At 41.9% G+C, this 11,047-nt stretch overlaps 1 protein-coding gene across 2 annotated transcripts in view; it reads left to right on the top strand.

The window, feature by feature from the left end:
- Nucleotides 1-3,819: 3,819 nt before the first annotated feature.
- LOC143292008 (MAM and LDL-receptor class A domain-containing protein 1-like) overlaps nt 3,820-11,047 on the top strand; it is a 75,838-nt gene continuing 68,610 nt past the window's right edge. The window contains exon 1 of one of the 2 annotated variants that reach the window (XM_076602164.1): nt 3,820-4,339. The gene's annotated coding sequence lies outside the window, so the exon portion shown is untranslated. The remainder of the gene's footprint in view (nt 4,340-11,047) is intronic. The other variant, XM_076602165.1, reaches the window with a different exon arrangement.

Raw genomic sequence — 11,047 nt, 5'->3', positions numbered from 1 at the left:
CATACATTTAAGGCTTTAACTAAGCGCGCTCAGGCATCTGCCTAGCAGATGTGGTGTAGCGTATATGGATTAGTCCGAACGCAGTGACGCCTCCTTGACTGAGAAACTGAAACTGAAATACGAAGTAGGACTTTACCAACTGTCAGCCCTCCATCAAAATCATCAGCATTGACACAACGACAGATAGCTTCGGTGACAGTTTCATTGTAATGTTCTGATTGTCTTCGTACTGATACCTTACTTGGACAGGTAGGTAGGTAAACACGTAACAAAGTTGTGCAAATGGCTTGTAACTGGTGTCTTTACCGCGAACTCGCGCGCTCGCACGTGTGTGTGTGTGTGTGTGTGTGTGTGTGTACTGGTGTTGGATCCACAGCTCGAACGTTGTAAACGTTTCGAAGGAAGGGGGCAATATCCTTCCTTCCTTTGTTTATTTCTAGCCACTGTGGTTGCTCCCCTTGTGTATGTGTCAGACGGACGCATTCAACACACACACACGCGCGCGCGCACGAACGCACGCACGTACATAGACACAAGGCCACGCAATATAGAGAAGGAGAGGAAAGACATCAATTCAAGCCATCTGTACAATAATGATTTACTAAACTGTCGAAGACAGCGTTGTGCAGGAAGTGAGCTATTACATCACGGTACAACATACTAACGATGGCTGTTGCTGAAGAGGAAGCGAGAGAGTCAGTGCACTGGTTCGAATCCCACAGTCGCCAGTATTTTCTCCCCCTCCACTAGAACCTTGAGTGGTGGTCTGGACGCTAGTCATTCGGATTAGACGGTATACCGAGGTCCCGTGTGCAGCATGTGCAGCGCGTGTAAAAAAAAAAGGAATCATACATACAATATAGACCCTACTGATTGCAGATGACTGCACTGTATACATCGAAGTAAAGGGAGTCACGGACCGCGGGCCACTTCAGAACAAACTATCACAGAATGAGAGAGTTAGGGGAAACGAAATTCCCGCCCGCAAAAGTATAAGATTCTAACATGCGTTTTGAAAAAAAAAGAAGAAATTTCATGACATTGATTTCCCGGAACAGTGGCTTGGCAGTACCCAAAGCACTCAGCACATGTAAAAGACCCCACGGCAACAAGGGGGATGTTCAAGGCGAAATTATCCATAAAAATCCACTCTTAACATTTACAAAACAACAACAACAATAACAATAACGCACACACGACTCAGCTGCCGACATTTTCTCCCCCTCCACTAGACCTTGAGTTGTGGTCTGGACGCTAGTCATTCGGATGAGACGATAAACCGAGGTCCCGTGTGCAGCATGCACTTAGCGCACGTAAAAGAACCCACGGCAACAAAAGGGTTGTTCCTGGCAAAATTCTGTAGAAAAATCCACTTCGATAGGAAAAAATACCAAAAATGGGTGGCGCTGTAGTGTAGATATGCGCTCTCCCTGGGGAGAGCAGCCCGAATTTCACATAGAGTAATCTGTTGTGTTCAAAAGAAATACAAATACAAAACATTTGCAGACATAAAAAAAATGGGGTGGGTAGATACAGCTGTAATGTGTCGATTCCCTTTTTCTGTGTAGAGAAGTCCAAATTTCAAACACAGAAATCTACTGTGACCAAAAAACAAACAACAACAACAAAAATAAAAACCCTACAACCCCCCCCCCCCTCCAGAAAAATCAACCAACCAAACAAAAAAAACAACCTACCACAAAAAAATACAGTGCAATATTATGCTGCAATACAAGCGATGCAATGCAGTGCAATACAATACTTACATAATACAGGACCTGTCATGGAGTAAAATACATCGACCTTGTTATCAAAAGGCCTGCAATGTGGTTGGCTTCCTTAAGTTAAACAAGTTTAAAGACAGCAAATGAAACAATTAAAACCAAAGCCTACCCTAAACGACCTTCTACATTCGGAAGTTAGACTTCTATTGTTCAGTGTGGAAGCTCTATACTATCAGAAACAATTATGAATGAGATTGACAGTATCCAGACAAAACCTGCTCGATACTTCACGAACAAGTGTCACCACAGCAGCACTGTTACTGCTTTATCATCTACAGCATGAATACTTTCTGTTTTAACTGTCCTTGAAGCAGACAATGAGGTCTTTTGAACTGAAAACAACAAAAACAAACAACAAACAAACAAACAAAAACAAAAAAATCTGAACAAGAATCCTTAGTATGTCGTCGAATTGAAATCCACTTGACGATGCTTAATAAGAGCGTGAAGGACATTAACGTACAAGAGTGGTCTATCTTTCCTCGTTATCTTACAGGAACTGGTGTCACCACTCACTTCAAACACAAGATGACGCTTAATTGGGCAGATATCTTTTTAAAACAACTTCTTCCCGTGAACTGTCTCAGTACAGAACGCCCTGCCAACAACAGTTGCTGAGTCTCTTAGTTTGACTAGGGAGATCCTCAGACATGACTAAAATTCCAACCGTCCCAGCACAGGCACTACCGACCTACCACCACCGAAGTGATTCAGCAGCAATACAGGGTCTTCTCTCGTGTGTGGCCTCCTGGCGACCTAACATCGCTGGTTCCCTGTGGACTGCCGGCACTGGGGCTGCGACAGACGAACCCAGGTGTGGCCGTGTATGGGGGACTCGGAATGAGCGGCGTGGGAGTAGTGCCACTGAAGCGGTGCAGATGATGGGGCAGCAACACACACACACACACACACACACACACACACACACACACAAGAACAACAAAAACACGCACTTAAGTAGGGCAAGGAAAGGTCCAGGACTGTGCTGGTCTGGCATTTAACCCAGATGACAGCAACTGCAGGCGGACTAGCAAAGACCTGATACCCCAAACAGTCGATGACCCCACACCCCCTCACTCGCTCCACCTCCCCCTCTCTCTCTTCTATTCCCTTCACCGCATCATGTAAAGGTTAGGACTGATCGCATGGCATACCTTTCAAATTCAGATAGATTCAGTGGCTTCCTGGCTTTCACACTAAGTCAGAAGAACTCTCAGTTCTGATCAACAGCACAACGAAACACACTTTTCAACAGACTAACGGTACGGGGAATAGTCAGAATAGTCATGAACAATGTTGTTCTGCTGCAAGTGTTAATGCCTTTGGTTTCATTTATTTATTCATTCATTCAAACAAACATTTAAATTTCTGTTTGTGTATTTATCTATCTATTAATTATTTTCTTTATTATTTTTGTCACCAGTTCGATGAGAATGTCTTGCGCGTCATAAGGATACTCATGTCCAGTTAAAATGTTATAGGCAAAGACTATTGGCGTCGCAATATGCTACACTTGGTGGACAGACGACACTATCTTTTCTCATCAGCTTTTCTGCATGATACAAACATTCATAGCAAACACTGTGACAGCAAACTCTGTGGACAAATCGCTAATCACTAAGTCTGGAATTTTCAAGCATGAGCCAATCATTAAATTAATAAAGCCCGGTTTGAAAAAAATAAATAAATAAAGCCCTGTTAGAGTCGCACCACAACTATCTGCTTCGTTTGCATCAAGGCTTATGCCACCGCGATGTTGGGAGAAGAGAGAGTGAGGGGGTGGGGAGAGAGATGGGGGGAGGGGGAAGGAAGGGGGGGGTGAAAAAGAGAGGGAGGGAGAGCGAACAGCGCAGTCTGCTTGCTCGCTCGCCATTGGCTGTTGGATGGCTGACATGCCGGCTCAATACTGACTGATGTGCAAGACAGTGTCCCCCTTCGTCCCCCCCGACACCCCCTCACCTCCCTCGTCAGGACTCATTGTTGGACACACGGCCTGTGACCGTACTGACCACGTCACTGCTGCAGACACCTCTCGCCAGCTGCAGGCTGTATAAAATCTGGCGCTGACCATCTACAACAGGTCTTTTTCTTCCCGCTGGAATTTCACCGTCCATCAACAGAGCGTGACAAAGTGACCAGTAAGAAAATAATTTGTGAAATAAGTAACCTGGTTGGGACCCGTAATGAGAGAAGAGGACCGAGTTGCAAAAATTATAATACCCTCGCAATACATTTATTCTTTCAGCTTTAAAAACAAAAACAACAACTAGACTTGCAGACAGATAGAAAAGAAAAAAGAAAGAAAAAAAAAAAAAAAAAAAAAAAAAAGCTGTTTACAATACAAATTAAACCAGTCATTTACTTTCATCAATGGACAAATGAAGAAGGAAAATATATACGGTGTGTGTAATATTTGATCGCATTCAGTCTGGTTCAAATCATTTTCTTTCACTTAAAACGATACTCAGTCGAGGCTGTGAGAGACACAAAGATTAAAGAGGAATACTCTTTTTGTTTCCGTGTGGTTGGTTTGTCTCAAAGCGGTCAATCAGCAGGTAAGTTGATTTGACTTTTATTTATCTATGAATATTGTGGAGGTGGTGGTGGTTAAAATGAAAATAAAAATGTTAACAATGAAGACAAGACAAAACAAAATATTCTCTCTCTTTCTTTCTCGCGTATAACTTTCAGCATAAAATATATTTCCTGTCTATAAATCGAAAAAAAAACCTATTCAACTTAACCATTGTCTGTGATTGTTCGATGGTGCAGGGTTGGATTTACAAATGAGAAATGCAAAAGGTTATAATTATATTCACGCAGGATGCTACATTTTGTCCTCTTCGGCTTGGATGTTGCTGTCGCCATGAAAACATCTAACGAGCGAAATAGTTGATAAATGTTGTCGGTAAGGCCCGCCAGCAGGCATTCGAAGCTTTTTTGCTACAAAATTATAGTGCTATTGCTGGGCAAAATTACTTTTTATGGTGATCGAAAAAAAAAAAATGAGGATAAATGAAGATCCATTTTGGAGTGGTCCTGTATGACGCGGCCTCCCTGTATCTTATTTTGTGTTGCCTGATTTGGAAATTACAAACGCGAAAATATGAACACACAAAAAAACACAACTACGCCCCCCCCCCCCCCCTCCCCCCAAAAAAACAAAAAACAAAAAAACAACAACAACAAAAACTGCAGCTTTCCAGAATCTGAACAAAGCGTAGTTTTGATAGATGTGTCTGTGAAGATGATGACGTTTGACTCACTGACCCCAGTCATACTGTTTGATCGAGTAGCTCAGTCACCTCTAGGTCCAGGCCACAATATCCCACAGTGATGTTCAGATCAGTAACCAAGAAATCGACTGTGGGTTTTCCTTTTTGTGATTGGAAGTTTAAGTTCTTAAGCGTTTGGTATCACACTGGAGGCGTCCATCTGGTTCCATGAAATGATTCTTTCATCAAATGATTCCAAACAATGAATAGGAAACCTCTCTCTCCCTCTCTCTCTCTCTCTCTTCTGTCTCTCGCTCTAGTTAATTTTGCTTTTATCAATAGCTGTTGATAACAACAAATCAGTTTAAACCAGTCGGTCCAGTCTCGTCAAACCCACTTAAGCGTAAGAAAAAAACATTTTGACAACGCAGATAGACACTGAGCAACATCTGCGGTGACATTTGCTCTTTGAAGTAAGACAAAAGCACATAACTGCATGCTATTGCTGCTTAGCGCTTCCTATCATCTTGCGCACAAGTAAACAAGAGGTACAGAGACACAGGTGTTTACCTTGTTTGCGCAAAGCAGCATTGGCTTGAAGTTGTGTGCCTTTGTCTTACTGTAAAAGAGCAAAGGTAGCTGTACCCCTTTGATGTTTGATGTTGATCTCTCGGTGTCTCGTTTCTCATTTCTATTCAAGCCAAACGGTTGATAAACTCTTCTTCAAGACGTCGTCCAAACTGTAGGAAAACAGACAATTATCACTTCCTGATACCAGTAACGTTGTCGTAAAGGGGATACAACGCCCAGTCCTTCAACCAATCGTAAAATAACAATTAAAAAAAAGCCCTGGATTTTGCTCACCATTTTTTCGAGGATTAGCAGGCAGCCGCCATTGTTTGCGGAATAAATCGCACAGCCAATGAGCAAACACATAACAAGTTGGAGGCCGACGGACCTGGCGCATGGACGTTTTACCGGAACGCACGCCAAGCTCGCTTGCTCTGTTTCTCTTCGCTGCCCAGTCAGTTCTAAAGTGTCCCCTGCATCCCTAGATGTCGCTGAAGGACGTGGGACTATGCTTGTTCTCTATGGTTAGAGACCAGCTCATTGCACGGGACCATACCGGGACAGTCCAAATTCGACAATCATAAAAAACATCAAGAGCAAAACTGACCCACTCGAACAAAGACCCCGTCAATTACGGCCCTGTCAAAACACCGAAACTCAGGACCCCAGGGTTGTTCAACACCTTCCAGTTCCAGTTTATCAACAGAGACAACACGCATCTCGTATTTCCTTGGCCCTGAGACGAACGTACATCTGTGTTTCTTGCAAACACGGATGTAAGTGGAATAGTAAGGCAATGACGTTGACAACATTACAACACCCTTCACGGAGCAGTACGACAGAAAATGAGAACGCGGGGGGGCGGGGGGGGGGGGGGGGGGGGGGGGGGGAACGACAGGAAAATAGAAATTAAAAGGCTGAAACAAAGACAATGTTAGGCAGAAAGGACAGAAATCCTAGAATGTTTGGATATTATTTCTAACTTGAAATGGGTGACGCCGGATATTGCGACGCACTCACCCTTGAATTTCACACACAAAAAAGTGTTCTGCCCGCAGACCACTGCAGTGCAGTCTGATTCATAGGACTACATGTTGTCTTTTCTCTTCTAGTGGTCCAAAAATCCATGAGCCGCTATAAACTTTTTTTTCAAAGAAAATTTAAACAGAATAATAAAATGAAACAAAGCCACAGATGATCAAAGCCATCATTGACCAGAGACTGCCATGGAGCAGCGGTAAGCTTCACGGACTGACAACTGCGAGGTTGTGGGTCTGATTCCCCTGTATCATTCTAAGATGGACTTTCGGCTGACAGACCCATGTCCATAGTCACGGATGCCAGAAACTTGAGTGAGATAACTGATTACACGCCCGGTCATCTACATCACGAACTTGTCTTTCTGAATGTTGCTAACATTATTCGCAGTTTCTCTCATTACTGTCTGTACCTCAATGACCTGTATGACGCACGAACAGACGTTCAGATGACAATACTATCACTCAATCTGAAATATCCCAAAACGGATACTCTTGGAATGATCGTTATCATCTTCGTCCTTATCTATCTCCATAAAGAAAAAAAAGAAAATTGTTGATGGGTGAATTCAGGAATTGTAGCTTGGATGGATGAGTGAAGAAGAATATTGTTTAAGTGAAAGAAAAAAGTCCGGCATTCTAAGTGTCTTCAGTGTATGGTACAGATCGGAGATGGCAACGAAAAAAAAAGGTAATCTATTACTTTATCTAAAGACTCATATCAGCCGAAACCGAGGACAACCGACGTGCAAAATTCAAATACACTGAAACACACACACACACACACACACACACACACACACACACACACACACACACACATCCTGCCCACACCCCTTGCCTCCACCACCACCCCTCACCTCTCCCCCCCTCCGGATCACCCACACCATCACTAAGACAAACAGACAAACAGACGGAGTAAGAGATACAGACTAAAAGTACCGTTTGAACCACCCCCAACTTTTGAAGAAGAAAAAAAAAGTCCCAGTCCCTCAAGACAATGATATCCTTCCGCCATGCAGTCTCAGGGGAGTGCGTGCAGGCCATCGGCAGGCCGCTCACAACTCGGGACACCGGGGTCTTTTCAAGGCAACCTGGGGGCGACACAGTGTGTTTTCTACCCCCTAAGCCGGGCAAACAGGCACTCGTGGTGGAGATAAAACAACACGTATTTGCTGTGCTAAGAAGCAGGGTTTCCAGCTAAAGTATCCTGGTATTTGCTCAGCATTTGTCCCGCCATGTTGATACTTTCAATCACTCAGAAAAGGCGAAGAGGCTGTTTTTTTTTTTTTTTTTTTGTTTTTTTAATTTTTTTAAGTGGAGGACGGTGGAGGTGACTTTTTTTCTTGTACTTGTTCATCTTATTCTTCTTCTTGTTCTTCTTCTTCGTCTTTTTCTGCTCCTATTACTCCTTCATCTTTTCCACCATAGACCCACCCTACCCCTCCCAAATAAGCGTTACGTCACCATCACGTCAGGTCTTCATGGTCATAAGCGAAAAGCGATATAGGAAAAGTGAGTGCTATTGATTTGTATGCATCTCTGAGAAATGACTGTTCTCAGCCTTCAGAAAGAAGACATTTGGCTTCAGATTGTGGATATGAATTCGGTAACCTAAGACCTGCAAGGCTGAGAAATATGTAGGTTGTTTCTCTCATTGAAACGGCTTCTGTTAAGGCCCGTGCAACAGAGAACAAAAGTTACATCATTTTCTTTTGGCATCGTACGGGACACATCAGTTTACAGATTATGCATGAATTATGTTTTTATAAAGTGGCAATTTAAATCATGTATACCTATGTTTCAACTGCCTATCGATATTTCTTGGCTATCTATACTAATTTTTTTTTAAAGGATAATAAGTTCTGCACAAATAACAGCTTCTTGTGTATTTCAACTGTCTATCCATACTTATTTGTTGGTTTCAATGTTGTTGTTGTTGTTGTTTTTTAAAGTTCTATATGTGTTACAAAACTTTCTGCACAAATCAAATCACCTTTTTTTTTTCAACTTACATAATACTCAAATGAATGATTTCGCATGCCAAACTCAAGAGTTGAACCTCAAACAGCAAACGACTACACCGCCTGATAGATCACCCTGTACCCTGTCCTCATCTTACTGATAGAGAAAGGGAGGGGGGAGGAGGGAGGGAGGATGTCCGGTCTATTCCAAGCCAAACGATACATTATTTTAGTGGGCAATCTTTCTCTCTGTCTTATCTGGTTCCAAAAGAGACAAGATCGTGACTCTGAACGTTGTGTTTAACTGTATTTGGTGAAGTCGCTCAATTTGGTCATGATAGCCTCAACAGGTCAGTCGCTACTTTTTTTATGTTTATAAATGTACGGCATTTGTGCGTGTGAATGTTTTTAGAAATAGATGACAATACATTCGTAGCAGTAGTATTCATATTATTAGTAATAGCAGTGGTAGTGATAGTTTTGATAACGATGATGATGGTGGTTAGTGGTGTTCTTGTTGTTCCAGTTGACTGTTACTGCTTCCGGCAATACTTCTGTCATTCCTGTTGTGTATGTCATCATCATGATCATCGTCGTCATCATCGTCATCGTCGTCATCATCATCATCATCACCATCTTCTTCTTCTTGTTGTTCATAGTGGTGTTCTTGTTCGTGTAATGCCGGGTATTCTTTAATCACAGGGATTACTTAGAATGAATAATCACAGGATCTTTTAAAAGGTCTGACGGAAAGTACAGAATCAGACCTTGAGCCTGTGTAATTCGAAAGTACACGGCAGATGCGAAACAAGTACACGAGCATACAGAAAATACGACCAATCATTAACTGAAAACTATGCATGCAGTGCAGATAACACTGAAAACATTTTTCACAGCCTCATGGATCATAGCACACAGCACGCACAACCAGCTTCGGTCAGCAACATGGCCTGATCAAGAGGTGGTTCGTGTCCAGCGCTGAAGAAAGAAAGAAAGAAAGAAATGGAATGAATGGATCAGATGAATTCAATTTCTCTCTCTCTCTCTCTTGATTTTTGTTTTGTTTTGTTTGTTTGTTTGTTGTTGTTGCTCATTTTCGCTTTTTTAGCTTTATACCCTCTTTAGGGCGAGGGCTGGATGTAAAAAAAAAAGCATGTTACTTGCTTATCTATTACCCTCAATAATAAAGATTTTGCCTTGTCTCTCTCCCTCTCTCTCTCGTTATCTCTCCAACTTAAAGTTGTATCAAGCAGTATTATGTATGCATGCAATGACATATAAAATGTAGCATTGTGTAGTGTAGAACCTCTTTCAGGACGGAGACTAGATGTAAAAATAGCGGCGCCAGTGCTTATCTATTATCCTCGAGAATAAAGAATTTTGTCTTGTCTTGTCTTGTCATTTATAGAATGTCGGATTATGAGAGTACAAGAAATTAATTGATGGAAATTTGTTAAGAGCACTGTAACACTAACCTAAGGAAAAACTCATTAGCTAATTGAATTGCACAAATATGGAATGCACTACCTATTGAAACTAAACTTGCAAAAATACTAATGTGTTCAAAAATCTCCTTGGCATGAACATCACTTTAAAAGAAAAATTTATTGACTTTGACGAATGAATTACAGTACATGTAAAAGAAAACAGATGTGTATCCCACAAATAAAAGGAGACATATATTGAAGGGAACATAAATAAATATATATATATATATATATATAATTTTTATCTGCCTGGAATTCATCTATCATGTGAAAACGGACGGGAAGGTAAAGTACGGTTTAATTTCACTGTTTTGCCTACAAACACATTAGAAAGGACCGTTTAAAACTGGACTTGGTATCTCGCAGCGCTCCTATTGTAACCATTCTTTCGTAATATCATGTTTTGAAATGATGAGCGAGGTCTATCGCACAAGCAATGCAAACAAGGAAACAGGGAACAAAATACTGTATTATTAACAAATACATTGCATTGTATTAGAAATTGTCATCCCCCCCCCCTCTCTCTCTCTCTCCCTCCCCCTCTGTCTCTGTCTCTCTCTGGTAGTAATCATTGTAGTATTAGTTGCAATTGTCTTACAAGGATTTGATCGTAACAACAATGTGACTCTAGTCATCCGGTTGTTTGCTTTCTGTTGTAGATATAGATAGCAAGATAGCATCACACACACACACACACACACACACACACACACACACACACACACTGAAGACCTGTCTTTTATCGACATTAACTCAAAGACAGTCAATAAATTCATGGTTAAAAAAAAAAAAAAAAAAAAAAAAGTTTATCACATTCGCACAGTGTGCCCTCATTCCACGCTGAGAAAATCAGTAAAATACAGTATAGTATCAGGCCGAACGTGATCATGGCAGCTAGCTCCACAGCCAAACCCCACACACACTGGCCCTTCCCTACGTCACACTAGCACGTGCACAGCGTGAGAATAACCACAGGTGGACGACTACAAC

The sequence above is a fragment of the Babylonia areolata genome, chromosome 18 (genome assembly GCF_041734735.1).
Source record: "Babylonia areolata isolate BAREFJ2019XMU chromosome 18, ASM4173473v1, whole genome shotgun sequence".
Classification (NCBI taxonomy): Eukaryota; Metazoa; Mollusca; class Gastropoda; order Neogastropoda; family Buccinidae; genus Babylonia; species Babylonia areolata.
This window is presented reverse-complemented; position numbering and strand designations above follow the sequence as displayed.